The sequence below is a fragment of the Falco cherrug genome, chromosome 11, assembly GCF_023634085.1.
Source record: "Falco cherrug isolate bFalChe1 chromosome 11, bFalChe1.pri, whole genome shotgun sequence".
Classification (NCBI taxonomy): domain Eukaryota; kingdom Metazoa; phylum Chordata; class Aves; order Falconiformes; family Falconidae; genus Falco; species Falco cherrug.
This window is the reverse complement of record NC_073707.1, coordinates 9,288,008-9,315,514: the sequence shown is the minus strand read 5'-3', so window position 1 is coordinate 9,315,514 and position 27,507 is coordinate 9,288,008. Positions and strand designations below refer to the sequence as shown.

At 40.9% G+C, this 27,507-nt stretch overlaps 1 protein-coding gene across 1 annotated transcript in view; it reads left to right on the top strand.

The window, feature by feature from the left end:
• Nucleotides 1-20,297, top strand: part of AMER3 (APC membrane recruitment protein 3) — a 41,868-nt gene extending 21,571 nt beyond the window's left edge. Inside the window, exon 3 of the mRNA XM_027808943.2 lies at nt 16,442-20,297. The gene's annotated coding sequence lies outside the window, so the exon portion shown is untranslated. The remainder of the gene's footprint in view (nt 1-16,441) is intronic.
• Nucleotides 20,298-27,507: the final 7,210 nt, after the last annotated feature.

Sequence of the window (27,507 nt, the reverse complement as noted above, 5' to 3'; positions counted from 1 at the left end):
GGGAGAGCACAACATGAGACCCGGCACGTTCCCATGCATTTACATTGTGAGGAACCTTGGCTAGCCCTGCGTGCACAGTCTGTTGAATCCACAATCTGGGAACTGCCCACGGATCATGGAACATTAACTGTAATTGCAGATCCACTGGTCACCTCTGACTCCATGCAGTGATTTGCTGAAAGGCGCTGTTCCCTACAGCGCACAGGCCATGCACCATCCTGTCACATCCCCTTTTCACAGTCTGCTTCACTGCCCAGCCATCTCATCGTTTCTTCATACTAAAAAGTAGGCACAGACTTTGGCTCAAGAATCGCAGTGCTCAAATCAGCCAAACTGTTTAGTTTTTGAGGCTGGTTCTATTAATAAATGCACTGTTAGTCACTGTGATTTCTGATGGGATGCTACATGTGTTTAAAGAATGAATGCTTCGTGTAGGTTCCAATTAGCTTGGAAATGTTTTCTGGTTCTTTGCCTAGAAGGACTTAGACAACAGTAGCATTGTTAGCAATGAACTGCCACCTCCTAACGCTGAGTTACAAGAATTAGTGGGTTAGTAAACTACCACTGACCTTTTTATTACTATTTTTAATTACTCATGAAACTTTTGAAAAATGCTATTGAAAAGATTTTTTAAAGTATCAGAAATTGGGACAGTATGTATTTAGAATAGATGAGTTTATTTGCAACTCTATGGTATCAAACTATTGTTCAGGAAAAAAAGGACAGGATTCCTAAATATGTTTTAGACCGACTTCCCCATTGGTCTGTAACAAATCAGTTCAGCAAAACCAATCTTTTTTGAAGAAAATTGCCTTTTGGCAATTGTAGACCCTGAGCACTCTCCATTAGGATGCGGTGCCAAATTTTCTTACTTCTAATCATCAGACTCAATCTCCTCACAATTCTGTGCTACTGCCCTGCTTCTGTTTCCTCTTTCACCCTTCTTAGCACAGATTCCTTTCTTCAGGAAGGGAAGAGATGCGGGCCTGAAGATAACATTGCTGGAAGCAGCATAAACTTTATATGCTGCATCCAGGAAAGAAGCTGCAGAGAGAATGGTTCCTTATCCACCTCCCTCTGTCTTTTCTTGCATGTTGTTTGGATACTGAGCCACAAGACTTTCAGGAAGGTCTTCCAGGAAGGGACTCCCAGACCCTCTGCTCCTGCTACTGGTGCACCTGCATGCCTCTTAACTATACGTTTCTTTGCCTCGAAGCAGAGTGATCACCTCACCCCTAACCTGACCTGCAGGCACTGTGATGTTGTCTCAGTCCTCATTTTATTTAATCACCCCAGGAAATCTTTAGAAAGTATTCTGTTATCTAATAAGAGCATCATATGGCAATCATCCACAGAATATAAATCAATAAACTTCCCCCAACAGCAATTTATCACTCATCATATCGCACAGCAATCCACTTAAGTGTTATAATTAAAGGCACAAAAATTTAAAGTGAGCACAATACAATGATGAATAATAGCCCAATACAACCATTTCATAATAGAAAAAAATCCTACCATAAAGAGAGCTTTCTCTAGCATCCAGGAGAAAAATTCCTTAATTAAATTAAGGGCCTAACTATTATCAAGTTAAGCCACATGAAGATTGAAAACCTTACTTTACTATGCTTTCAGAGAGGAGATTCCTGACTTTTTACAGGAATTAGTTAGTTCCTTAGATATAAGTCTACAGTAACATAGATATCCAAAGCAGCATAATCAATGGAAAACATTCCTACTAAGTTATTATTTGACACACAGTATATTTCTTCATGTCTCAGGGGCATACCTGAAAAATTAATCTCAATGAGAATAAAAATTTGTGCATTCATCAAAAAAATTAGAAAAGTTCATTGCTGTAACTCTTTTTCTTCACTTTTCCACCTGTACAGTTTCCACTATTACAGTATTGGGAAGATAATAGGTAAAGTCTCTTTATTAGAACACCTTGCCGATTTTTAAAGGTATGCATTCAAATTTCCTTTCCATTAATTTGCAAAACTAGTAATTTTCCCAGCTTTAACTGAAAATTAGAGTTCTCAAGTGGCTTATTTAATGGGCAGTGGTGTTACACCTGCTTCTTCAAGAAAACTCAGTTCCACTGTCTTGTGACTGCTGTTTAATCTCTCTTCATACAGGTTTCCACATTTAAAGTTGATACTGGTAACAGGCTAAACTCCCTTATATTGAGCAATGTTAAAGATAAATCCAGTGTTAAGGAAAAGCATAAACCAACTAAATCTCGCTTGGTTTAAGGGTCATGCCTTTCTTCAAACAGTCTCTTAAGATGGGAAGGGATCACTGGTGGCACTGATTTCCTTCTATTTTGTACACCACTGGCAAATACCTTCCAAAGTGGCAACTCCAAATTAATTTATAACTTAGTATTATCTCTTAGCTGCATTTCCATGAACATAAATAACTAAGAGTCTAAAGCACACTGATTTTTTTCCTTCACTGATTTCTGGAAGTCTTGTGCATTTTTTGACATGGGAGCTAACTGAAAACAGGCACAAAAAAACCCCATGCACAAAATCTTCATGTTTTTATCAAAATTCCAAATTTGGAAAACTTCTGCTCATGGTATCAATGAGGTTCACTTCAAAGGGTTTTACAGAACAGCAAGGCATGAACTCCTAGAGCCAATTCAAAACAAAAAAAAAAACCCCAGAAATTACAAGATTCTGAAATTTCTTCACAGTATTTCACAAGCCTAAACTTAACACCTTCCATAATTCAAGAGTGTTTCTGAGGAATTCTGTTCTCATAAATGAGAGAGGAAGAGACAAAGAGACAGTTATGATACACAGACAGTTATGACAGACATAAATAGATAGATTTTTAGGAGAAATACTTTTATTAATATATTTGACACTGAACAGTTGCATTTATGTGAATATCCAAAACATTCATATTGGACCAGAGGAAAGCCCTATTTACCTTCTCCCCAGTAGTGACAAGGAGTGAATGCTTATGGAAAAGAATAAAAATAGGGCAATCAGTGGTATTAAGCTATCTAAGATGAGGGCAAACTATATTCATGCCAATGTGTTTATCAAACAGACCTATCTCCCATTGGCTATTCAGTATCATTTTGCAGCAATAAATACTTTTGGCCTCTATGACATTCTGTCCAAATGAATTCTACAGTTTAATTTTGCATTATATTGGAAAAAAAAATACGTACTTTACATCTACTGCCTCATCAAAATTCGGGAGCCTATTACTCTCTGTATTCTGTGAAATATTGAGTCAACCCCTTTTCACCAATGGTGTACCATTCACAGGTTATGTTCACATTCTAACAGCCATCTTTCCAAATTAATACACAAATATGCATACAGCAGGACTATTAGCTATTCTCCTGGAAACTTAAGATAATTTACACAAATATCTTAATATTTTTCATCAGGTCATAGAATCATATAATTGTTTAGGTTGGAAAAGACCCTTAAGATCATAGAGTCCAGCTGTTAACCCAGCACTGCCAAGCCCACCACTGAACCATGTCCCTAAGTGCCATATCTACACGTCTTTTAAATACCTCCAGGGATGGTGACTCCACCACCTCCCTGGGCAGCCTGTTCAGTGCTTGACCACCCTTTCAGTGAAGAAATTTTTCCTAATAGCCAATCTAAACCTCCCCTGGAGTAGCTTGAGGTTGTTTCCTCTTGTTCTGTTGCTTTCCATCTGGGAGAACAGACCGACCCCCACCTTGCTACAACCTCCTGCCAGGCAGCTGTAGAGAGCAATAAGGTCCCCCCTGAGCCTCTTCCTCTCCAGGCCAAACAACTCCAGTTACCTCAGCTGCTCCTTGTAAGACGTGCTCTAGACCTTTCGCCAGCTTTGTTTCCCATCTCTGGACACGTTCCAGCACCTCAATGTCTTTCTTGTAGTGAGGGCCCCAAAACTGAAGCCAGGATTCAAGGTGCAGCCTCACCAGTGCCATGTACAGAGGGACAATCACTTCCCTAGTCCTGCTGGCCACGTTGTTTCTAATACATGAAAGCACAGCAGTACGCTATGTGCTAGTCGAACTGAGGTGTCATGTGGTATCACTTTCTCTTTCTGCTCCAACTTTTTACAAGAAATTTTAGCCATAAAATACAGAAAACTTAACGCTACTCACTGTGTCCTTCTAAGCGACTTTCTGAAGGAAACTTGAAAACGCAGCAAGTTATTCAGTCATGATGTCTAAGTAGCCACTTTTTATCTTTTAAATACAACAGGATGTCCACATACTGGTAGATCTGCTGTTAAAATACCGTGACCTTTTAACTGATAAATCTGCAAGAATACAAATGCTTAATAAACAGAAATTGTAAGTCATCTGCCTTTATCAAGTAGAGCTTCCCTTCCCCAGAAAGTAAGGAGCAAGAAGAATGCCATGTCCAGCTGATTGTATTGCAGTTGAGCACACTTGGACTCAATTTCCCAGATACTCCAACCCATTCTACATTCACATAATTTAATCTACATGCAAGTCTACAATAGACTGTGTCCTAATTTTTGGGCATGGGGGGGGGGGGAAGGGCAACAAAACAGCCTGTGCTGTGGTTATGAGATGAAAACAGGTCAGTGACTCAACATTTTCTGACAAAAAGTGCTGGGTGAGCGACCTTAATGGGCAGTCAAGATGATGGTAAATCACAGGACAGATTCTTAGGTTTAAGGACTGTAAATTCAGTGGATCCTTGCTCCAAAGACTGCCTGTGTGAAAGGGGACTCCTGGATGGCTAAGAAAAAGCATTCAACAGTATTATAAAAAATTGGGAACATATCTGGGTCACACATTCATATTGGCCAATTTCCAGTTGGCAGAATATCTCTATAGGATCTGAATCAAGAGCATCAGAGCAGCCTACATCAATGACTGAAACAAAGGAATGGGAAGATGACAGAGAAATATTGTCTTCTCCATGCAGTGCAGTGCTGGGCACAGCTTGAGTGTTACTGCAGATAACTCAGTTGCACTTGTGCTTCCATCTTTTCATTTACCTTCATTACCTTCAGGTTGAGCCTGCTTTTAGAGCAGCTCCAGTAACACTAGTAGTACCTTGCGTGTTTTCCATCATTATCCAAGCAGATCTGCCTGGATTCAACATCTGTGGCTCGCTCTACCAGGCTCCTGGTAATAACTATTAACAAAAAGACCTGCCAGTCTTCACACAGAGATGGTGAGCAGAAAAAAAGCATAGTGTCTGAAAAGAAGTATGCTAAACCACTGAAAGGTTTGCAGAATATCTAACTTAACATGAGGTTTTCACCAAGCACAAAAGGCAAGGATGGCTTAACTTCTTTAGGACTCCACAGAACTCTATAGGAGATGCTCGTTGCCCTTCAACAGGAAGGGAAATGAGCTCATCTCTCAATGTAAAATCTGCTCCACAGTTCACAGCCCCTGCAAACTGTTGTACCCCATCACTGGCACTGCAAGCTATTCAGTCTGGCAGGAAACTAGAAGTTACAAAGCCCAAAGGAAATAATTTGGTCATTTGTCCTTTGCCTACCCTGAGGTGTTTACCAAGGCATGTTCTAGACTGACTCAGTGTTTTCCCTTCCTGCTTTTCTAAGAGGCTGCTATTAAGTTGAACCCATATAGCTATATAGTTGGTTCTAAATAACAGGGTCATAAAACTTAAATAATTTACTACAGTCCAGAACCAATTGCTGTTTTTACATCATGAACAGTGCTAAACATAGCAAAGGAAGACTTCCTTCTCCCTTCCTCCCCGCCCTACACATGGCTGACAGCTAAATTTATCAGATTTTCAGCCGTGACAGTTAAAAAAGGAAGTTAGCTTCCAAAATTAAAATCACCTCCTTCAGCAATGTGAACAGAGTCACTGACACTAGTTAAGATGTAACTTTATATTAATCTCTGTAGTTACCTGCATGAAATATACTGAACCTAAAAGCAAGTTTTGAAAATAGATCTTTTTAAAATACACTAAAGAAATCAAATTCTTAGAATAAAATTTGGCTTTACTGGGATCAACATTTGCTTTTATAGCTTGTCAGAGGCAACTGAGTTTCCTTAACAAAGAAAAGCATGATTTATTGCTGGAGTTTGCCTAACAACGTAAAACCCAAAATTACAACGCCAATACTTCAAGACCCCGCAGAAACTTTTAAAAAACACCCTATCAAAACGCATGAATTCTAAACGGCAAGCTCAAAGCACAAAACTTTAGCACTTCCTTATAGACCTTATCAGACCATGCAGAGTAAAATTTACAGTCTTGTGTGCCTAAATTTAGATTTTAAAGCAGATTAAAAATGCTGACTCAGCCTGTATTTCAGCTGTATATGTTCCATTGAGTCAGACTATCGGGCTATAAAACGGGGAAATTCTAATTACATTGCTCCACAAATTAAGGAAGAGTTGAAATCATCCTGCCATTGAACTAACTGCAAGCAACAATGAGGGCATTAAGTAGATCAGCTCATCAATAATGGAATATGGAGACTTTCAACATTAAGTAGGTCAGTGGTACATATTTCTATTTTACCCTTGGATAGTCACTCAGCCGCCTACCCACAGTGAACTCAGACTGGCTCCTTTCTCTTCTTACCAGACAGTCTTCAACAACACAAAATTTACCAAATCCCCCCACCCCTGTTGAGAACCCGTGATCAGAAAATGCATGGGGATTGAAGCTGGACAGTTGAAGGCTGTCATCCAGGAAGGCTGTGTTGAGAAGTGCATTGGTATTTCTTATTTTGTTTCAGCTAGGGGTGTGTAAGGAAACAAGCTTGTGTGGCTGCTGAAAGGTACAATTCTGCATAAATCTAATCCTGATTTCCTGTATTAAATGGAATGCCTCCCATCAACAGACATTGCAGAGACTGTTGCAAATCCATGGAGATTTTCCCAGTGATTTGAGTGGGTTCTAAATCAATACCTAACATGTCTAAAACATAACATTTTGAGATACTTCTATAAAGCAATACTGATAGCTGTGTTATTTTCAGTTCTTTGGCTAAGAAAATATGAATAGAAGAATGGAAATGCACTATTTTGGAAGTCCTACTTTTCCACAGAAGCTGTAACAAATGAATTTGAATAATTTCAGTTAAAGGAAACGTGCTCTTTCTTCCTCTTTTTCAAATTGTTGCCAAAGGGATGTAAGTAGAAAGCTGCCCAGTCAGCCTACCAGTTACTTGCTGAGTCTATGCTGAAAAAATTTCAAAGCTGATAGAAAAGGAGCTGTCCAGTTCAAAGTCAACATCATCCAGCCCTGCAGGAGAGTAGGACAAGTGGAAATGCAGAAGCAACTGTCTATTCAAAATTCAGGGCAACCATGACATCTAATACCTTCAGCAAGAACGCTGTTGATTGATTAACAGAAATCTGCAACAGAATTCTTGCTGGGTACATTAATAACCAGCCAGGATATATGATAGCAAAAGGTAGTTAGAAAGCCAAACAGATTATTAATCCCTGAAAAGTTTTAATAAACATTATTTTTACTGCAACCAAACTAAATAGGAAAAGCAAAACTAAACAAACATTATTTCTTTAGGGCTACACAGATTGGACATCCCAGTGTGACATACCGCACATAGGAAGACTGAGGGATTCAACAACATAATAAAGATCAGTATTATTCAGTCTGGTAATTCCAACTGTTAAATAAGATTTTTTATTTGGGTTAGCATGGGCACAAGCTAATACAGAACACATCAGTTGTTCTATATTGATAAATTTCACTGATAGTATCATACATACATTGAGAGAAAACAAAGTATATTCTTGTATCTTAAATTATACAAAACATTCCTTATTACTTCTGTTAAAACATTTAATTGAAAATGCATCCAAAATTAATAAATACTCTAAACCATAAAATGTTAAGTCTAATATATTTACCACCCCAGGGCACTTTTCATTTGTTCTCCTTACTCTTCTTAACTGAACAAGTAATTTACATGAATAATGAAAATAATCTTATTGTGCAGCTTTTAATCTATTATTCAATAGCTGAAAGGAAAGTAAAAATCACCCTTTCTATCAATAATTCAGCTTTGGTGCTAATGCAGCCATTCAGCTGCCCCCCTCACCAGGCACTCATACATTTTTAATGCTCACGCTCTTTGTTAGAAGGTCAAATGTGTGAATTGTAGTTGGAAACACAGTTACCAGATGTGGGAAGGTCAACTATAGAAAATATTGCTATTGCCAACAAAATAAATTAGACTGGCAGGACTGTAAAGGAAAACTGCATGGTAGGTTCTTCAATACCTGGCTTTGCTGAAGACCAGAAAGATAAAGTCCAACTGCCAAAGCTGCCCTGACAGCCCTGGCTGGTAAAGAAAATGGAGCTCTTGGCAGTCATAGTAAAGTGCTGAACAAACTTCAGCTAGCTTTGTCTGATGGTGCTATCCAGTATGTATCTTAATTCAGCCTCTCCTGCAGTTACTGTTAGTCTATCTGTATCCAAATCCAGATGCTGGACAGGACAGGTGCTTTCACGCGAGCGCTATAGGCAAAGGTCAAGGATCTGGTGACAGCAGTGTTTCCCTCATAGCCCAATTTTTACTGGTTTGGATGGTACTGTAATTTGGATACCTGCCGCTAAACTTCAGACCTGGACTGCCTGGACCAGATCTCAGCATCCAATGGGTCTAGCTGGTCTCTTTACTTTCAGGGAGGCATTTTTAAAGAATTGCTCTTTAAACACCACTACAGTTTTCAAAGCCCCAGAGGTATAGATGGCTTCCTCAGCCTACCTTTCCTGCAACGTGTGAATCAGGCACTTGCAAGAAAAAATAAGAACTTTGTTAGCAAGGCTTTTTCATCTGCTAATAACCCCCTTTGAGAATGTAATTTTCTCTAATAATACAGTTACCTTCTTTGGAAAAGATCAGCATCAAAAAGTGTCTTCAAGGCTCTACAATCTTTGAGCTCAGAAAGGCACCATCTCCTCTCAAGGCTGGCACAGAAAGCTCCTCTGAGTTGTCACTAGAGAGACCTAAGAACTTTTAGCTCTCTCCCATGAAGCAGTGAATGTGGGCCTGGCATAAAGGAGTTACTATTACCTTTGCATGCTTTCCCACTCTGTTGGATGGAGGGGTTCTGGTACAGAGATGAGACCCTTCCCAAATGTTCCTGGAATAAAACATTCCTCCCCCAGTATTAGAGGCTGCCCCAGTCAGTCTCATTCCTCTGCTGAGGAGCTGACAAGTTAGCTGAACTAGAAATGGTTCCATTTCATTTCTACCTCTTTGAAAATCTACGTGACCCAACACTTTTTATGACAGAAAAAAGTGAAGGATTTGCATTATTTCATCCTGGCTCAAAATGAAGCCAATAAAAATTTATGTATTGTCTCTTGCTCTATTTCTGCTGTCTGGCCTTCTTCAATAAGCGGAAGTGAAATTAATTTGTTTCTGAGAGCATAAGCATTCATTTTAAATCTGGAATTGCTCCAGATGGAAAGTTAGACTTGTTCCTCTGTGTGTCACATCACTGCTTCATGTAGATTTCCATTCTAGTGAAGCTTTACAAAAACGTATATAGATCTATGAAATGGTTGCTTACTATCAAAACAGTATCACAATTGGCCTTATAAATACACTAAAGAGGTAAGAATGAGCAGGACTTTGTAAGCTATATCATCAAGGTTAGTTGACCATAGAGAATATTCAGGCAAGGGTCAATTTCAATTTCAATTTTGCAAAATCAAAGAATAAAGATAGTGTATTCATTTCTGTTGCTGCCATGCCCACATATTCCAGACCCAGATGTCTGACTTCCTTCCCCTTTACTCTCCATCTCCCCTCATGTTAAGTGCTGTATAAAGATCAGTTTTGGGGTTTGTATTACAAAGAGCTAGAAATGATGTCTAAAGATGACAATGGAAAGTGTACGCCCACAGATGGATACAGACAGATGGAAGATTACAAGGAACACGAGTACCAGTCAGCCCATCAGAAATGGAAATGTCATCTAGTATTATCAAAGAATCATAGAAACATAGAATTGTTTAGGTTGGGAAAGACCTTTAAGATCATTGAGTCAAACCGTTAACGCAGCACTGCCAAGTCCACTACTAAACCATGTCCCCTAGTGCCACATCTACATCTTTTAAATACCGCCAAGGATAGTGACTCCACCACTTCCCTGGTGTCATCATTTTAGGGATGGACTTGCAAACACAAGAAGCCCTATAGGAAAAAATGTTAAATTTCTTCTTTGGAAATGTAACAAGGAGACAATGCAGTCTGGCATTGCTGACTAATCATAAGCAGGAATCAATATTTAGGTAGACTAGGATACAACTGACAGGATAGAGACTAGCCTTCAGAATCCTGGGAAGGGAGGCCAAGCACCAAATGATGGATATTACAGAGTAAAAGAAATGAGGGAAAATACGCAAAGTGACAGATATTTGAGTTAGCATAACCAGACAGAAAAATACTATCTTTGTGACAACATTCTCTGTGGATAGGAAAGCCCAAGACTGTGCTTATCAAGGCCAGAGGAAAGGGAAATTTCTGTACCTTGGAAGTAATATGAACAGAACATGAATTACAGCCTTAATCATATGGATAAAGGGATTTTATGCACAGAACAGATGCAGACACAATCTGCATGTGAGAACAGAGAGAGAATTTTGAGTCAAAGAGCACTGCTGTGACTTGCAGGATAGTGGGCTGTACACAGCAAATGAAAAGGAGTTGGCTCAGGAAAATTTATTGCAAACAGACCAGTTTGGTACTTACTAATGATCGCTAGGGTCTTGTTTGCTGACCCTACCTTTAACAAGTCAGCGAATATACTACAGATGTGCAACACAACGATGACATAGGATTCACTGCAATCCAGACCGACTGTGCCTTGCAGACACAGCCAGCTTGTACTTAGCAATCAATAAGCCAGCTCCAATTGTGACACTGCTGTCTGTAAATGATATCTTTTTTTAAAACTGAAGAATCTGAGAGACTGTATTGCATTCATTACCATTTCAATCAACAGCAGCACAATGCAGCACTGACAAGATTCAAATGACTAGCCAATATAAATAATCTGAAAGGCTCATAATAGCTACAGGAAGAGATTATTTACAGACTATTTTATTATAGGCTTCCTATTTGGCAAAGATTTTGCACATGTGAGCTTGTCCCATGCATCAAACATAGGTCTGTGCAGGCAGCTCTTTCATAAAGAGAGATAAGAAAAGAAATAAGGTTGAGGAAGGCTTAATGGAGGCATGGAAAATTGATTTTCAGACTGTCTGTGACCTTGACTCAGAGGTTGAATGTGAGCTGTGAAGCAGACAATAAGGATGGGATCAAGCTGCAGACAGCAAAACTGCAAACTTTGTTTGGTATCAGAGATTACAGACAGATTCTGACAGCCTTCCCCTGCCCCTGTAATCAAGTGCACTAAACATGTGATGGTATTTTAACTTGCAGGGGCAGGTGGGTACTTTATGAAAGCAAGTGAGCTCAGGCACTTTCTCTCAGAGATAATATTCTAGAAGGTTGTTACTCAAGTCACATGATGAAAAAAGAAAAAAAAAGAAGATAAATTTCTCTACAATCAGTTATTTTATCACATTGTGATAATCCTATTTGTTCACATGCTCATGAAGTGCTTCCACTAGCTCATCTTCTGGTCTGAAATTCTTAGGGTAGATCTGCAGATACGAAAAAATTCAAACATAGTCACGAAGGTAGAGGAAAACACTGGTCTCTGGTAAACTACACATGATGCTGTTAAAGGCAGAGAAGAGTGGCTGCCTAACATTTGCAGTTTGTCACTAAATTATGGGGACAGATATAAACTGATGTGAACAGTTTGTTCAGAACTGCAGACCAACCAGGGTACTACTACATGACTGTGTTTCTCCAGCAAGAAACAGTTAAAGAGGCTCTGTCTTGTTTTTATTTCTGTGCCTTTTCTGTTGTATAACTTCAGGAAAGGAGGGGCTAGTGAGTTAGGGTAGGTCCACACTCAGTGCCTTGTCAGCACAGGTATTATTTATTATAATATTATGCAGTATATTATGCTGGCACAGCATTCTAAGGGAGATGCAGCTTGTAACAGCAGAAAAAGTTTTTACAGTATGACTTCTTCATTCCCTGGGAGTGACAGTCAGGTTTTTTTACACAAGTGGCTTCTGGCAACATCACTGTTTGTCACATCACACCCCCGTGTCCTGACCTGTGCATAACTGCATCATAGCAAAATCTGTAGTACAGTCCTGGCCTTTTAGTTGTGGAGGAACCTCTGCTCTACCTAGAAAACACCACTTTGGCTTCTTAAGACCTCTAGAGTGGCGTATATAAAGGCTGGAGAAGGACAGGGAGTACGCATTGGATTTCTTCCCTGTCTAAAGCTCATTCTGACACAGGCTGAGAATTTGAGGTCTACAAGCAAGCAAAAATGCAGCGTTCAGAGAAGTAATATTACACAAAGGACTGATTTACAACAATAAGATCCTTTGGTCCTTGTGCAGAGTTCCTCTTAACTCATGGGGCACCAGCACGGCTGCAGTCTTTCTGTGCTGGTGGTCAGACTTCAGCAAGACTGAAATCCAACCTGCTATTGCAAGCAGAATTGGGAGTTCCCTAAAAAACATGCTTCTGAATAGAAATCATAGGACTTATTTTTGCTAGTGTGCAATAGTGTGCTCAAGGCACTATTCTGAAATGATGAAGTGACTGGGAAATGAAAGCACTTCCTGCAAAATATTTTGTTTTTAAAAAATTGGGCCAATTCATGATTACAGTGTTTTAAAACCATACTTTTCATGGTAAGGGAGTTTCTAAATATCTCCCTTTATGGCAGACCACTGAGATAGATCATCTGTCTGTTTTGTGCATGCTGCTTGTGATCAATTCTGTTCTACTAATCGGCAAATCTTCTAGGCATTGAGGCATTTTTCCTATTTTTCTGCAAGGATTTTTTTTTTCCCAGTAAAACTGAATTTTCACAAAGAATATTTAAACTTTTCAAAAGTAGTGTATTCCCCATCTGAAAAATCACTCTGTCAGAAAATTCCCAGCTAACTTCTAATCTACACAACCAGCTGGAGCAATTAGCTCTGCGTGATAGCAGAGCTATTAAATAACCTTGACATCAAGGTTACAGTAATTCAATGGCCAGGCTAGACAAAGAATGCTTCAGGGCATTCCCTCATGGTAGAAACAGCTACTGCAAAAAGCCTGCCTTGATTTCCCTTTCCCACTGTCTGCTTAAATTAAGTTAATCAGCTTTCTTTCTTTCTTTTTTTTTTTGGGGGGGGGTGGGGTGGGGTGGGGTGGGGTGAGCATTAAGGTCTCTATTGATCTTCTAATCCATGCTGTTTATTAGGCTTCCAGTCCTGAATTCCTTGATTTAGACTCTCCTCCTGTTCCCCTTCAACTGCAATCAGCAAGCTTTTCTCCTAGCTTGGGGTGTCCATATTAGCCCAATCTTCCTTCAGATACATGGTTCACTCACCTAATCACTCTTAATTATGAGGCTGAGATAACACAGACATATCTTTGTCCCTGATGAGAGAAGGAGAAACCTTATAATGCAAGATTCTTCATCCCAGGCCCTTGAGGGACCAGCGGCCCTACATTCTAACTTGCCCCTGCCAGTAATAACTCCCAAGACACTCCTCTCTCTAGCAAAGGCTACATCAAATATTTTTAAACAGATTTCCTTAGGCACATGAGCAACTGATCTTGCAAAACATCCCTTTTGGCCTTAAAGGGCCAGTGTTCTGCTGCAGTGAACAAAAGATTAAAATAGGTAACCTCTAGAAAACTGTATGATGAAGAAGAAAAATAACAAAAAAAAAATCAAAGCATGTACAACAAGCCTTAGAAATTCAACTGACAAAGGAAAAAGTCACACCAGAAACAAGAAAAATCTTCAGATGTGCTTGTAGGTGGAAGGAACTGAGAGTGAGGGCATCACTGAGACTATCCCACAGTTTTAATTTGCAGGTACAGCTGAGATGTCACAAAAACTGCATCATAAAAGGGGAGCTGCTAGAAAGAATTGATTAATTAAATAATGCCAGTGCAGGCTGAGCTGATATCCGCCCATAAATTCTAGGGAATCTAGATGAAATGACTGAGCTGCCTAGGAAATATTAAAATGTCAGACATTCTACATGACAAGTGGACTTAGCAGTTAGGATGGCGGTATCTCGGAAATGACAGCGCAGAGCGCCTCCCGAACGGCCAGGCAGGCGCTCAGGGCCAGCAGAGGCAGCGGCCAGAGCCGCGGCTCAGCCCTCGCTGGCTCCGCCGGCCGTGCCGCTGCTCTGCCGTGCCACCTCGTGCTCGCCGGCGGACAGCACACGCCTTCACGAAACGAGTTACCTGCACAAGTAATATAAATATAATCAATAAAGTCCCCCTGCCTCAAACTTTCCGAGACCATAATAATGTACAGGCAGTCTATGCCGGGTGACACAGCTATAAACAGGACACATGAACACTGGAATGCTGTACTTTCAAAATTCTTTCTGTATTCTTGTGAAGGCCAAGATGTTCACAGATATTTTCGGATTTTCCAGCGACTACAGGGCAGTTTTGAGTTCATAGCAATTCAGATTGTCGTGTAAGACCCACATGGTGGACATTCCTCACAACTACTACCAGAGCCATTTTATTGCCTCCTGTCCTTGTCCTCTGGGCTGCCAAGCCACACGTCCCAGGGCCCAGAGCAGTGAACACATATTCGGAAGTTCCCTATCCTGTTACCAACTCTGATGCTGACGTGTAGCATTTTGAATAAGCACCTCACCACACTGAGCCTTTCACTCACCTCACTGTAAAATAGATACGACATTTATTTCAGCCGTGTGACAGGGCTTTGGTGTGATTTTTCACAGCAGATGGGGCTTTAGAGATCTGCAAACTACATTAACAAGCTGACAGTGCCTCTGAAGACAAGGCACACATTAGGAGCTTAGCACAGAACATTCAACAGAAAGAAGTCGCAGCAACCCAAACAGATGAAGAAGGCCTTTGCATTTAGCAGCTTTTCATGTTGTTTTTCCAAGCACATTCTAAACTCTTTTGCTTTTTTCAAGGACTGCCAACATTCAGGTTATGTAGGCATTTTCAGGTGCCAAAACTCTCATTTTTGGCAAGCATTCAGTGACTTGGGGCATGGCAAAGAAACTGTGCTTGTTAGCAAAAAAAATTAGGAACAACACAACTTGGGACTCAACTTGATGAATTCCTCACTTGACCTGGCCTCAACAACGCTGGCATATAAAGCCTAACCATGAAATACATCTGTTATGTAAAGACATTGCAGCAAGGACTCCGCTGCCTGCAGCTGCGACAGCAGAGCCACACAGAGGTAACGTACCCGGAGATCAGCCACGAGGTGTCAGAGCTCCACCAGCCGTCCTGCTGCTTCCAGTCCCGCCGGCAGTCCTGCATCCCAGCATCGGGAACCCAACACGCTCCAGCAGCTTCCAGGCTGTACTGCACAGTGCTAAAGGAGGCAAGTTAGTTCATCAGTCACTTTTAACCTGTGAAAAAACCACCGCCAGATGAAGGAAAATAAACTGTAGTAAGTTTATGAATACCACAAATTCCTGTGCTGGCCTGCCAAATACCACTGCAGTATTTATGTTTGGGATTCTCAAAGGATCAGGCCTCCTCCCTGCTTGGGAAGCATGCCTGGGTCAGGGGAGCAGGCAGGAATGCGGCTATTCCCAGCCACTTTGAACATGGGCACAAATTGGGGAGCCATTTATGCAACTGCCTAGAGAAGCTGACAGACTGGCTGTGTCCAGGAGACCTTAAGCATCAGTTTCTAAATAAGAATAACTAAAGTACTGAAGGAGTACAGAGGTGTCTTCCATTTATAAAAACTGAAATGTAAATGAAGCTGGTAAGAGGGAAATAACTGCTTTTTACTTAATTAAGCCACCTACAAGCACATCTGAAGATTTTTCTTGTTTCTGGTGTGACTTTATCAGTTGAACTTCTAAGCCTTGTTGTACATGCTTCTTAAGAGCTTGCACTAAGAACCTGTTATAAGTGAGCTCCTGCTGATACAGAGGTGACTTTGGTGAATATGTCCCCATCATGGGGATGCCCTGCCCTGTTCATCAGGCAGGCTGCCCTCCTCTCCCTGCCCAGTCACATTTCTGCTGCCTCCTCCTTGCAATGGGCAGAGGTAAGTAACATATTTAAGTAACATTAAGCAACAGATCCACTGGAGTTCCAGGAAGAGAGGGATTTTGATGCTAAGCACTGCAGTATTTTGTGACTGAAACACTACTTTGAATCAACAAACTAGGAAATCCTTACGTCATTGCTAATCTGGCCCTGGTTGCACTCTGGTGGTAGCCAATTTCTATTTTTGGTTTTAGTTATTTTCCTTTGTTCACTCTTTCAACTATTAATTCTATTGTTAAACAGAACCCTGAAATAAATATGTGAACACAAGATGTCTTTGCTTATATTGCAGGTGCAACGCTGAAGAATCCATTTGTAGATATGGATGCTGCCCCCCCCCCCCCCCACGTGTAATATAGCATGACATAGTTCCATGACGTTATAGCGGTATCAGAATCAACAAAGATTTCTCTCTAGAGAAACCACCCGAGGTGTTGCAGCAGAAAACCATGACTAATATAGTTAGGACTTCTTGACAACCACACGGCCCTGAAACCGTGTTTGCAGATGAGTGGTAACTAATACTCTTTTTTAATAAAAAAACCCGCAAGACCCAAACTTCAGTAGGATTTTGAACAGTCATGCCATGACAAGAAGGTTTAAGAAAAAAAGATAATATATTTCTGTCAAACTGTGCCACACAACAACTGGAAATACCACTATATTTTTAAAACACAGGTATGTGCAAAATGAGCATTGACTTGGGCAGTTGGTATGAAGAGGTAAAATTGTTTTCTGTTGTACTAATTTTTTCTTGAATTTTACAGAAATGTTTTATATATTCTATGGCAACTGTTTAATGACCTTAAAGTAACAAGGACTGCAGATTATAGTAGTATGGCCAGATTTACTACCTGAGGAAAGGCATTTTGTAAACATACAAATAAAAATATCATGAAGCATATTATAGGATGCCCTATATTGTCCAAAGACATGTATTTATCATGTAACAGAAATGGCGAATAGGATAAAGAGGTATACTTGAAAATTGCCATCAAAAAGATAACACTTGATTCCATTCTAAAGGAGAGAAAGCGTGCTGCTTATATCCATAATGGCTGTACTTAACCTTATACAAAGTCGTCTTTTTCCAGTTAAAAAACAATCTCAAAGTACTAGGTAGGATACATTGCTAACCCAGTTTTCATATTTTTGTGGCATCCTTGGAGTCAGTTTAACAGAACAATCATTATTTTCATACTCCTGTTTGAATCTGGTCTTGGCTGTCTCATACTGAGAATAAAGTGAAAGACTCCCTGGAAATATTCCGCTCTCTCTAGTGACAATATAAGGCTCCTAGACAAATACCTTAGATTAGATGCCTAAATTTTGATGTCTAAAGTAAATAATTTATAATGCCAAGAATATATAACCACAGTATTTAATTGATGACTGCATTTTGCAGAATTTGGATTTTAAAAAAGCATAATGCATTAAGACTATAATGCTATAAGATAAAATCACGTCCCCTAGATAAGGTATGCACTTTCTCAGTATTAGTCTATGATTACCAAGATGAAAGGAGTTCTCTCTCCAGCACCTCAACACTGCCAATATAAGCTGACTTTCAGTCAACTTACCATAAGTATCTCCTGATAATAGAGATTATAGGTGCCCAAGACACTCTTCCAATGGCACAAAACTACATTTCAGAAGACTGCTAAGAACTTGCCATTTAACCTGTGAAAGCCTGAAATGCCAAGCAGTTCATCATACAGGCATTCTTTCCTGAAATACTAAATGACACAGTAGATTCGGGCTAATCAAATAATAATAAACATTGGGCTTAACATTCCAGCAACAGGCAGAGTCCATACAGAAACTAGTTCCTCACACAAGTGATCCCTTTCCTTTTGAAATTACCACGCTACCTTCACTTACCAACACTCTCTTGTAACAGAGCGCACAGCACCTCAAGGGAGCAGTCAGAATTTCTGAACCCTGTACCATACTGCACATCTCTTCCCTGGATTTCAGGCTGAGTAACCAACACCATGGAGGAAAAGAAAGGCAACAGGAGAAAAGTCACTTTGCTGCCACATAGCAAAGGAGACAGTATTTCGCAGGAGACTTATTTTTTCTGCCTTACAGGCACAGAGCAACAAATTATTTGTCTTTATCTCCCAAGCTGATGCCTTCTTTCTCCTGCTGTTGCTCTTCTCCCTCTAAGTCCTACTCATCAGTCAGAGCTACTGAGTCCCTACTGCTGCTTACATTAAAACTATCCAGATCTCCTCTCCTGCAGTCTCACAGCTGACTTCTGCTCTCCTCGCTGACTTTAAAGCTGGGCTCTGTGGCACTGTCAGTGCCCAGAGTGGTTTCCTTGTGATACAAACCACAGGCAATGAGACCAGACAGGGAAGGTGGAAGGCTTTCACTCCTCTTATGCAGGCCCAGCATTGACACACACAGCCCACAGTTTCACATGCACACTCTTCTGCTGGGGGCGGCAGGGAGGCATGTAGATTTATGATCCACCTGCAGCTGTTGAGATTATGGACACATCTAATACTAGCAGTAAGTATATTGCACTCTGAGATTCAAAGGCCCTGGGTTCAATGCGTGCTGCCAAAAGAACAACTGTGGATCTGCATTACACACCATGGAAAAAATGCCTGTGGGTAGTCTATTCTAGTTCTCCCCATGGAGTTACGTGACTCCTAATGCAATGTTGGGGGAAGCACAAAAGTCTTCAGGGCTTAAACATTCTCCATTTAAAGAACTAACAGATAAATCTACCTATTGAATAAGGTGTTTACCAATATTGGATTTAAACTAGTTTGGAGAAAAAACTTTAAATTAAACTTGTTATATTACATGAGCAATGTCTCCTTAGGAAATGAAGACATGGTGAAATGAATCCATACATGTGAATATTCAATTCCTCATGCAGTGTGTAGCTATGAGAACATGTTTCTTTGGCCTGCTTTCAGACTAACATATTGTCAATTTTCCTTTGGTGTTAGACAGCTTTTTAATTTTTAAATGGATAATGCAGAAAATTAAGATAAATTATGTAAAATTTTACAGTATTGTGGCTACAAAATTTCAGATCAGCTTCTATAAAACTGCTCATCTATTTAATGTCCCATTTTTACAAGAATGGAAGCTGTGACCAGTTGTGTCCACACATAAGATCAGAATAATAATTAAAAGAACAACAATACCTTTGTGCTAAAGGCAACCTCCATAGAGGAAAAAAAGAGATTTTTTCCTCCATCTCATAGTTCACTAAAATGTAGAAGAATGTTCTGGAAAAACTATTTTAAGAAACTATATACTGCTAAAGACATCAGTCTTTGACATTCCTTTCCTTAATGCAGAGTTCACTGGTGTTTCAGAGGTGTTCTAGGAACTCTCAGCACGTAGACTAGTACCAGAGTACCCTTAATAAAACCCCACTTACTGCTTTGAATGGAGAAAGCACTCACCACTTTAAGAACTGGAGTGTAAATAATCTCATATGACTAAAAATGTCGGGAAAAAATGTAGGAAGAAGTATCAGACCCATGTGAACTGTCAGGTAAGTGTTCCTTCCAAAAGCAAAGTATTAAAACGGCATTCAGGTATTCCAGTCAAACATAAGTGATGTGAGCTTAGCAACAAGTCATAGGGTAATATTTTGCTTCACTTATGATATTTCGTCGTTGTAAGTAAGTTGGAGCATTTGGTGGCAACATATTGTAAGTGCTTACACTTTGCGGCAAATGCACAGGACGCACAATAAAGCTGCAGGTAAACTGCGGGATATTTAAGAAAGAACGATGTTTCATATTCTGGATTCTACTTAATGAAAACAGTAAAGACCAGTGGCACTTCTTGATGGACAATGTACATGCATGGTACATATATATATATATATATATACATGCATAATGAGTGTGTATACACACCTAAAAAGGTTTCTGCAAACTTGTTGAGTTCAAGAATAGGGAAAAAGTCTGACGCAGGTAGCATTTAAAAATCCAAGTAGCAGATTAATAAAATTTTCAGTACATGTATGATTTATTATATAACTAAGATACATGCATTTATATGCTGTTTAACGTTATTTTGTTAACTATTTTTCATATATATCATATCTGATGTACATATGCTTTATGTATTATATTTTAGTTACCATATTCTACATTACATATTAAAGTCACTTGGATACAATGTTATGTTTGGTCTCTAATTAACATTCCTTTATTGTTTTACATGATATTAATGAATCACTATTTTCCAGCACTGTGAGTTTGTTATACAGCAAAAAGCCCCTACTGCTTATGAAGTATTTATTAATTCTTTTTTAGATCCCCAGACTATATTGGAGGCTTATAGAGGCAAAACTCAGTTTCTCTAAGGAGAAACCTGGCTTATCAGTCAATTAGCACTGGGAGAATCAGAACAGTGAGATCAAATACTACCTACTGTAATCTTATCCTGAGGAAGTTAGTGGATTATCAAGTGTATGTCATTTGGGAAGTGGATTAGTTTCTAAACATAGTGCCATGTGTAAGAAGAAAGGAAGTTCTAGCCTTCTGAGGAATTAGTGCTGATCTAACAATTTAACAGAAGCTCATCCTTACCTCTTACAACATGCTTTATAAATTATCTGGTTGACTCCTTAAAGAAAGTACGCATTTCCAGGTGTCCCATCTTCATAAGTCTCACCTGTCTGAAGAAATAAAAAAAATAAATGGAGTTAAATCTGGCATAAAAGGACAGACTAAAGTTTGAAGCTTAATACTAAGTATAAATGCACATCATATTTGCCTTATCTTTCTAACTGTGGAAAACCATTTAAGTAAAAGGATATTTACAAATACTTTGAAACTTCAGCAAGGAAGAGATACACTATTTTTTAAGTTCAAAACCACACTTTTCAATTTACTTTTCTGTAGTCATGTTTTAAATATATCTATACAGCTCTCAGCTTTATAAATACTTTAAAACAATGTGATAAGAGCTAGCAGAAAAGTTCCTTCAATTGTTATCACAAAGAGTATTTAAAAAGAAAATCGTTAACACTACTACAAAACTTGTTAATCCATATTCTACCATAGGTTAAGATTCATTTGCATCCAGACATACAGCGCAAGTGCCACCTGAACTCCTATACCATTATAGTATATTTTCTAACCTGGGAACTCCAGACTGACTCTGTGTGGTGCTAGTCACCATAGCATTTCCACTTGAAAGTCAAGGAGCACTCAGGATGCTAAGCAGGTCCCTGAATAGTAACTTTAGTCTTATATTATTTAAAAGGATTCAGTCATAAGCATCTGTCACTCAATTACAAGGACTTTTTAAAGCAACAATTTGCTTAATGTTAATATAATTGTATCCATGCACTAATGCTCTTAAGAAAACTGCAGAAAGGGAAGGGAGAAGGCCAACCTGCCCATGATGGAGCACCAGTACACTGACAGCCGGTACAACCTGAAATGCAATAGCAACCGCTCAAATGCAAGAAAGTGCTAAACCACACACGTTCCTATCAGTGGGCCTTTAGTAGGAGCCCAGAATCCTCATCATCTTGAAAAATGAGGAAGGTAACGACAGGTGGATAACGAGAGGGCCATAATTCAGCTGACAACACGTTAAGAAGGAGCCCCTTTCTTAATGCTGTATGGAACGAAGAAAGGCACACTGGGGTGATTACAGAAACAAGCAAAACACCGGGAAACACGCACATGTGGTGATGCACTGGGGACGTGCCAGATGACAGCCCAAGATGCCCTGACATATTTCCCTGCTGTGGGTGGGGGTCATGGCAGCAGGGGCCAGGCCAGGGGAGCTGCTCTGCTCCAGTGGGTTGGGGCTGGGGCCTCCCACGGGCTCCCCTCACGCAGCGCTCACCCATTGTGCCCACAGATGGTTTCAATCCCTGACGCACAATCTTTCTTACAAACAGCCAGCCTCAATTATCTTCAGCTGAGCAGCTTGTGCCTCCGATTTCAACTTTTATAGCAGCACCGGTTAACTTGTAAGCATGAAGCACATGTGGTTACGCACAGCACGAGGAGCCCAGCTGTGGAGAACAACGCCCACACCTGACAGTGGCTGCCTGGGGCGCTCCCCTAAGTGCAACCAGTGGCTTCTAGGGCCTCCTCCACATCAGCCCTGAGCCAAATAACCCGCGTCCGTTCCCTCCTTGGGATTTACCTGTGTGGTCCCTGCAGCCGCCCACCCCTCAGGCCAGCCTCTCCCGCTCACCAGCCACGGACGGCTGCCCACCCTCACCCCCGCAAAGCCCCGAACTGCAGGAGAGCGGGGCGGGCTGCGGCGAGGCATGTCCCCGTCCAGCCGCCCGCTCCCCGCCGGCGCCCGGTGAGAGGCCCCTGGGAGGGAGGAGCGGGGCTGTGGCGGCGCCGCCTCAGCGCTAGCGGCGGAGCGGGAGTGGGGCGGCTGAGGGGCTGCCCGCCGCGGCGCTGCTCTGCAGGGGTGCCGGCGAGCCCCACCGCGGCGCGGCGGCCGGGGAAAGCGGGGACCGCGTCCCCTTGGCAGGTGGAGGCTGTGGAAGGGCCCGAGGGCGCCCACCCGCCTTTGACGCCCGGCCCTCCAGAGGGGACGCAGCCCTGAGGTGATGGCGCTTGCTGCGGCCGGCCAGCACAGTGCAGAGAGGCGGTGCCTCGGGCCCGCCCGGCCAGGTGGCGTTGGCGGGAAAGGGCCGGCCCGGCTCCTCCCTGTGCCTCAGCGGGGAGTGCAGGTGACCCCGCAGGCCCCTCTGGCGGGCTGCGCAGGGCCTCTTCGGGAAGGCGGAGGGGGGTTGTTCTGGAAATTCCGGTGAGGGGCACAGCTCTTGGCCGGGGAAGGCTCTCATGTGCAGGAGGCATCTGTGGGGGCATATGTTTTTCAGAGATCCGTGGGAATCTGCTAGTAAACTTAAGGGCCCTGGTCTGGTGTGCCTGGCCTGGGCCACAAGGCTGTGTGGTGTAGCTGGGGGTAGCACTGGTTGAGAGCTCCTGAGGTAAAATGGGGTGAGGCTCTCATGCAGTGCCTCAGCGATGTGTGAGGAAAACCTGCTTGCTTTCCCCCTCTCTCCTGGCGTATATAGTAAAGATTTGAAAACTACCTAAAACAGAGAACAAAACAGGTATTTACTGCCTCACCAAATCCCAGCGTACTTCCAATAAGCTAGGAGAAAGGATGAATGCTCGAGCAGGTGGCCAGAGGTCTCCCAAGGAAGAGTAATGCTCATGCAGGGTGTTTACATCCTGCCATGAACTAAAATAGTCTCTCTCATGCCAAACCACAAGCTGCTGGTTGAAACCTGAGCTGAACTTCCTTAATGACCAGAGGAGCTTGGTTAACTTCCAGCATGGCCAGCTTTAATTTTCACACCTCTCCAAACTTGCTGGGACAAGAACCAGATGTACGAGAATACAGTGAACTCCTATTCTTGGGACATTGCTGATCCAATCCCATGCAGCATGTATCAGAGCACACTATAAAAGGGTTTCTTTCTCTCAAAAGATTTCCTGTTTTGATGTGTTTTTGAGGCTCATGTGGTCTGTGTGGTTGACGTAAATGCTAAATTATTGGCCACATACATTCACCTAAACCAGAGCTCTGAATCCTTTCACGTATAGGTCTTCATGTGAGAAAGCCTCTTATTTTTTCACATGATTCAGTTTCCTCCCTTAACATGAGGCAAAATGCTACTTCAGCACACACAAAAGCCGCCTGCTACGCAGAACTTAGTGTGTAGGCATCTGTCCATGCTGGCTTTTCTCTCACTGATGTTGGTGACCCATCTGGATGCTTGGCTACCAGATTAATCCCAAAGCTCCTCAGTGTTTTTTGTGCATCCTAAACTGAAATCCATAGCCTTGCTGCTATTGGCACGCAAGCTAGTTAATTAGCAGTAGCTTGGGTGTGTTTATCTGTACAATAGTCACACCTTCAGTTCCAGTGCAGACATCTGTCTGCTGTGTATACCCCAGTGGAGGTTTTAATGAATGGCTGTCCAGAAATGACTAACTCATGCAAGAAATGGCTCTAATACTGCAGTGCATTTATGAGTAAGTATGAAGTGCTACAAAACTCTGAGCACTGTGCTGGGAAATAGCCCAGCCAGATGGAAACAGTCTATCAAATACTGCAAGAAAACCAGGTGCTTACAGTGCATACCTTGGTCACTGTGCAGATTAGGGAGGCTTTTCTTCTTAGATGCTGAATAAATCTCTAAGCGTTAATGTAGGATTGCCAGCAGGTTCAAAACAGTCAGAAGTATCACGTGGCCTGGTCTATTTTGGGGGATTGCTCAGAGAGTTGAAGAATTCTGCTCAGGGCCTTATAGCTCCTTTTAGGATTTCTGGTAGCCAAGATGCTATTTGTAGGTCTAGAAGCACCAGAGTTTCAAGTAAGACAAATGCAACAAAGCAAGATTGTGATCTTTTAGCAAAAGGCAGTGAGAAGGGCAGGGAAGGGAGCAGCTTTCCAGTAGGTTAGCTCCATCCTGTTTCCTTAAGGCATGTTAAGTTTCCTTAATGAAAGGGGAGAGGGGACTAGGGCAAGACCAGAGGACGACAGGTTGTGGAATCTCAAAAGAGTCATGAGATAGTACTCCCTAGCTGCATAAAAAATGGAAGGAGTGTAGAGAACCACTGCTGCTCACTCATAATAAAACTCCTATCTCCAAACAACTCTTATCTATCTTATTGCCTCCCTGTCCATAGTCAAGTAACTACGAGGAGCCAGGGCTCTCATTTTAAACAGATTTCTAAGCATCACAGTCCTGGAGGAAATCTTGGGAGTAAACATAAAATGATCTGAAATATAGATTCAAGAAACTCCTTCTGGCAGTGGGAGGGGAAGTGTTACTCTCACAATTCTGAAGCTTGACTTGTGGTCATTGGTACTTGGGGCTGGTCGCTGACTGTGAACAGGAAAGGGCAATACTCTGGTGGTTATTAAGGAAGTGAAGTCTCCATCAGGAAGATGCAGGTGCATGTTTTGTTTCAAGTCCTGGGCTGTCTCATCTTGGAAGGATTTATTCCAGTCTTTCACCAGTACCTATACCATAATAACGAAAGCAAAAGGTTATTCTGGTTTTAAAAACATGCAAACAGTTAGAAAAATCCCCATTATGCTAATGACAGAGTAACTTGCGTGAGAGGTGGTATGCTTTAGAGTCATTCTTTGCAAACATTCTAGGTGCCATTAATATTAGTACCAACTTAAAAGCTAAGTCTGATAAAGAGTAATTAGTCATGATAGGACTGAGGTGGGCTATACTCTGTAGAGGAATGAAGGCTGAAGGCAGTGGGTTGATTGGCATTGATAACATGCAGCTGTGGCCTTGCCTCAGCAGCAGTGGGTTGATTGACATGGATGATGTGCAGGTGTAGCTCGTTCTGCTAAGTGGTTAAATAGCCCTGAGGCTGGTGGGAGAGAGGTTTGGGTGGGGGAGGAGCAGTGTGGTCTGACCTCTGGAGGAAGGTGATACAGCACTGACAGTAGAATCTGACCAACGGTAAAGCCTTGTTGCAGCCTACTAGTTTGTTTGTGCTTAACAATACTCCATTAGAAGGTTTTATGTATATGATTCTAAACAGTTTATAGGAGTCTAAAATACTGTTTATTGCCATTTCAGTGCGCCTTTTGAATGAGCTTTAGTAGAGCCCCGACCATCATTTAGTCATCTAAAACCTGCTTGTATCAGCTACATACGTATGGTAAATAGTGTAAATATATAAAGTGGGTATATACATATAAAATCAAGTTGTATGTAACTGGATATTTACTATGAACCATTCTGAACTGGAGCTTTGATGATTATACACAACCACAAGTTATCTGTTTAAATTTAATTTTTTTATTTTTATTTTTTACTTTTTATTTTTATTTTTTAATTTTATTTTTATTATTAAATTTATATATAAAAATAATTATTAAAAAATAAATTAAATTAAAAATTAAATAGTTAAATAAAATAAATTTAAATACCCTGTGGGGTAACATCAGGGTTGAGCAGTCTTCTGGGTAAAGTCGAGGTTAACTACATTCCTAGGGCTCTAAGATTTAAGTGAAATTACTGGAGACCTTGAAGATGGAAAATGTAGCATCAGGGCTGGGTGTTCTTTTCCCTGCTTCATGAAGGTATCATTGTAGAATCTGGCAAACAAAGTATAGGATTTAAACAATTCACTCATTGTGTGATGTCAGTTTATGTCATCACCTAACTTAAGAAATCATCTCAGTACTGTTACCAATTTGTCCTTCATAACTGGAACATCTTCTCAACTGCATTATGTCATGTTACTTTATATCTACAAATTCTGTTTGTTACCTCACATTTCAATACATTACCTCTTAGCAGCTTGCCCTTCGAAAATCCTATTCTTCTGATATTTCTTGGCTTCCTCTGTAACAGTCTCTTGCTAATATAGAGTTGTGATGGTTTTAATGTCAAATATGTTTAATCTCTTAAACACCTCAGACTGTAGCTACTGAATGCTACAGTAATACCGAATGTGTTAACAGGTCAGGGATAGATAGCCCAAGGATGGTAGCAAAAACACAGGCTTGAAGATTATAAAAGTTATGTTCTGAGCCCAGTTTGCAGAAAGCTTTCTGAAAATATGCTTGAAAACATGTGAAAATGAGATGGAGGTGAGGATAATAGTTTTTATTTCTATGTGGTGGTTTGTTTTTTTTTTTTCTTTTGGGGTTTATTTTTGGAGGGGTTGTTTGATCTAAACTCTTGGGATGGGGAAGCATAGTCCTGTCTAGAGCTCTTGTAAGCAACTGTTCTTCAGGCTGGGCAGAACTGAGTAGCGAACTGTGTATGACCCGCCAGGAGCTTACATGCATTCCCCTGAAGTGTAACATGCTTCTGCTATGAATAATTTTTAATTTAAAACAGCAAAACAAAAAACTTGGACCCATTCTTCTACATTATGCTTTGTGCTGAAGAAGCTATGGGGATTGCATGGTAATCATATCTGACAAGAAAAGCTGTTTCCAAATATGTATCAGGAGTCCAATACAAAAATTGGACTTGTGACTACAGGCTGTGGATGGGAAATTACCTATCACAGTGGGGTGCTAAAATCAGTTCTTCATAATTACATTGATTTCTCATAAAGTTTTAACAAAAAGTTACTATTTGGGTAATTTGTTTCATCTCAAGACTTTGAAGCCATTTCAGATACTGGACTTTATCAAGATAAAACAAAACCAGTATCTGGATACTTCATGCAGTCTGCTTTTTAATTCACTTTCTAAAAACCATTCTGATTTTGTTTCAAGTTGAAATTCTTGAAAAGGTGTTGTAGGTAAAAGAGCTAGTCTGCTCAGAGCTAGAAAATGGGGCTAGAGAAGTGATATTATCACTGTTTGGGGCAACAGGAAATTATTAGGAGTAAA